The following is a 4,361-nucleotide window of genomic DNA, read 5'->3' on the forward strand; positions in this document are numbered from 1 at the left end:
TGTGATAATATTTGGTTATTATATAAAAAAATGAAAATTACCTGTTAATTTATAGAGTTACAATAGATATGATCAAAAAATGTGTCATTCCTCATCTAGGAGTTACCTCCCCTTATTTTCATAAACCTCACCATGTATATATGTTTTATATAATTATTTGTTTGTACCACCAATATCAGGAGAAGACTAAGATAGGCTACGCCTGATGTCTAATCCAATTGACACTAACATCTTTTTGTCAATAAAATATTTGGAAATTGAACTATCAGAATCCATGATGGCTGTCTGTCGACTATGTTGTTGAAAGATCGGTCTTAAAATGCAAAATGCACACCATGTCCCTAGGGAAACCTGCATATAAAAATTGAGGAGGATCCCTTCAGTACGTTATGAGAAATAGCGGTAACAAGAACTGTTGATGGACCATGGACGAAAGGCGATTTATTTAGTAAATAGCCTACAACTCAGATGGTGGGCTAAAAAGTTATATCGGCGATATACGGATAAAACAACAAAGCGATATATTAATATGACATGCAATCATATGTATACATTACATTGTACATAATATAATATTTGATGTGAAAGAGGCGTGGCACATATCGACCCATTGCGACCTAAATAAAAAATATCATGATGATAATTTACATCTAACATATGAATGATATTATTTGTTCAAACGTAGTTTTTAATTACAGTAGATAATTTTTGACTTTCGGTAGGCATTTTCCAAAATTAAAATTCAGAAAAACAGAACAAAATTCAGCATCAGGTAAAGACTGCATATGGATAAAAAACAGAGCAAACTTCAGTATCAGGTATAGACTGCGTTTGAACAACAAACAGAACAAACTTCAGTATCAGGTATAGACTGCGTTTGAACAACAAACAGAACAAACTTCAGTATCAGGTATAGACTGCGTACCACTATGGATAAGATATATGAAATACAATGTACTTTTTTCGCACATAATTCGAAATCTGGTTACTGCAGTATATGCAGGTATTAAATGATATATATTGTACTGTTTTTGTAGCGTGCTTTGAGCTCTGACCATAGTTGTACACAGCCTAGGTCATGACAGACGGAAAAGTGACCATTCCTCTTTGTTCAAATTACAATGAATAAATATTAAGAAATATTACATATAATACGTATAATGATCAGGTATATAATAATGCTAACTTCTACTAAAGTAATTTATGTAAATTTTACTGATTTTTAAAATAGGAATGTAAAACGAGATTGAATATTTTGTCGCAAAAGTTATTAGTTTACCTTTTATAATACAATTTTCACCTTCAGAACAATTAAATAAAATAAATAGAATGTTAATTTTCATAAAGTAGGTCGTATTGATTATTTTTCTCGCCGTTGTCATGATAACCGCGAGTTATTTGACTATCACTACGCCAGACGACAAAACATCACTGCCAACATAGATTACGAAGGCATCTTGTACTTGTTTGATGTTGTAACCTCATCTCAAACATTCGGTATGCATTTTCTGTTGTTTTCAAGATTTATTTTGTGACGGAAAGTTGTGGGTCTTTAAACTTGTTTTCCAAACCCGAAAATTCTATGTTTTGTATTTACATATATCGATACATGAATAAATAATGTTTTAAACTAATCCCCTATCAGATTTCGTAAAGCAAAGTTAGAAATTCTAAGAACATCACAATTCATTAGAGGTTATGTAATATATACTGGGTTAAATTGATAAAAAAACACCATTAATGAAATTGTAATTTGAAATGAGTAATTCAGTGTAAAATTTTACATGCACGCTAAGATAATTTTCATTACATAACTAAATTTTGAAGAATTGTAAAGCCAATTTAAGAATGTGACGGGGGAAGTCATTCTGACAACATCCTGGAATATCCCGACGTTTCTTCGTCTGATTGTCATGACGTCGAAATTAACTTTCCTGAACAACAGCCAGTAAAATTGCTCCTGGTTATATAGTATACTAGGAGAGTTTCGGTGATCATTTTGTGATTTTTTTCCTGCCTGCAACGATACAATCTTTCGTCCGACCTGGATCTTTTTTCTGAAAAAAGTGAAATATTTTATATATTAATGATAATTACACATAATCATTTCTTATTCTGGACTGATGGGAAGACTAATCTACGTGTATATCGAAATTAAACACATATGTTTCTGATGTCAGCATAGGAATATTACAAACTTTGTTAAAACATACACTGATGTTGAAATAATGACTCTGTGAAAAACTTAAATGTACTTACCATGAATACTAATTTGGAAAATTTTGAGTCAAATGGCCTAGACCGCTGCATCTTCAACTGCCTGAGGACAGTTTGTTTCGATGTGACCATACTTTGAGCAATATATGCAATGTCTAGTACTGTAGAAGGAAATCGAAACAAATTTAAATGCGTACATTTTAAAAATAAAAGTAAGAATGAAAGATTACATTGAATCTAGTTATGAACAAGCGTCTTTTCAGATATTGCTGATAATAAATATTAATACATTTGATAAATCTATATGTAAACGTAATACTATATCCTGATTTGAAACATTTTATTCGCATCATAAGTTTGGTATGTCTAACATTGCTTATGTTGATACATTGTTATATTTTTAAGGTACATTACCAGATAACGCTATCCCATTCACAGCATCCAATGTTCACATTATCAGCAATGAAGAAAAGGACCCGGCAAGTCTGTGGTGCTAAACGTGATTTTTTCCATGTCATACATTTTCCGTCATCATTAATCACCAGCCATGGATTATTGCGAATATCGAATTCTTGAAGGCAGTGTTCTTTGCACCAATCGATATTTGCCTGATCATCACCTCTAAGAAGAATCAGCCTTATATCAATGGAATGGTTTTCTGCATTCGGTCTCTGTGTTTCTAAATACAAGACTGGATCGAGAGAACTCTGGACATGCTCACGAATACGCTGTACTGGTACCAACACTCGTTCTGTACCATACGGGGATATAGTGGGTAGTCTATCGTTCATCATTGTGACAGCGAAATACACTCCCATCGGGGCATTTGGTTCTGCTAATGGTTCTTTCCAAATAGTAGAAGTTCTGTTTCTTCTCAAATATCTCATGTCTGTTATACTCGTCTTGTTATCTTCCGATGTGCAATGAGTGAAAAACAAGGGTTCCATGCTCCCTATATTAAGAGTTGTAGTGCCTGATAATTTTCCATAGGTATGTGTGAATGAAGATCTATTGTGCCTGTTAAAGGTACAGTGAACTTATTCTCTGTTTGAAAAGTTGCTGAAGCTGAAAAGCGTTTCAAGGGTCCCTTGTTCTCTATATTAAGATTTGCCGTGCCTGATACGGGTTCTGTGCTCCATATACTAAGAGTTGCTGTGCCTGATAAGGGTGGCATGTCGAACGAAGGAGTTAAGGAACGTAGACTTGCTGTGCCTGATACCTGTATCTCAGTCTCTGAATTCATGATCCGTATGATAAAACTACCTGCTATAGGTACTATCGTTTTTGCTGTGTCTGGTAACGGTCCACGTACCAAGATTTCTAGGTTAAGAGTTGCTGCTGTGTGCATCTCTGAGGCTGTCGAAATGTCGTGGTGCTAAAAGGATGTGATCTTCTGAAAAACAAAATTGTTAATTTGAAGTAAAAAAGTAAACTAATACATGCATGTACAGTTAAGTATGAAGTACATTCATATTAGGTTCCTAAACTCCATTTGTCAAGAGAAGTCGTGCTTAATAAGATTACTACCTGTTCCCTCTGTTAGGAATGGTTGTGCCTAATAAAGGTAAAGGAGCCCCTCTATTAAGGGTTGATGTGCCTAAATGGGTACATATACAATGTTATACGTAGCCTCTATCACGAGTTGATAAAATGTCCCCCCATACTTCACAGGGATATAAGTAGAGCGGCATAGAGAAAAAATCATGCATTTTTTAATACAAGCACGCGAGTAGCCTGCACATCTCAATAAAAAAAACATAAAAATTGGTATGTTAGTAGACAAGACTACCAAAATAATATTTAAAGCGAGAGCCATTAAAAAATATACCTACTGGCGGTTATTCCAAGATGGCCACCGATTGAATAGGCGAAACTATGAGAAGTAATGAAAAAGTACGTGAACGTATTGATAGACGCATTAAACTTGGCATGTTAATAGCCAAGACTACCAAACTAAGATAAAAACCGGGAGCCATCGCAAAATGTGTCTACGTCCGGTTGTTATTCAAGATAGCCGCCATTTTCATAGGTAAAACTTAACAAAGTACTGAAATAACATGCTGCACATCCAAATAAAAGCATGAAACTTAGCATGTAAGTAGCCAAAACTACCATAATAATATAAAAGTTGAGAGCCATTGAAA

At 34.2% G+C, this 4,361-nt stretch overlaps 1 long non-coding RNA gene across 1 annotated transcript; it reads right to left on the reverse strand.

Moving 5' to 3' along the window:
• Positions 1 to 415: 415 nt before the first annotated feature.
• LOC138313892 (uncharacterized) lies at positions 416 to 3,649 on the reverse strand. The gene is made up of 3 exons (XR_011207285.1): positions 2,632 to 3,649; positions 2,260 to 2,378; positions 416 to 2,057 (listed from the first exon to the last, which is right to left on the reverse strand). It is a non-coding gene; the product is annotated as an uncharacterized lncRNA (long non-coding RNA).
• Positions 3,650 to 4,361: the final 712 nt, after the last annotated feature.

This window comes from Argopecten irradians, unplaced genomic scaffold (genome assembly GCF_041381155.1).
Source record: "Argopecten irradians isolate NY unplaced genomic scaffold, Ai_NY scaffold_1031, whole genome shotgun sequence".
Classification (NCBI taxonomy): Eukaryota; Metazoa; Mollusca; class Bivalvia; order Pectinida; family Pectinidae; genus Argopecten; species Argopecten irradians.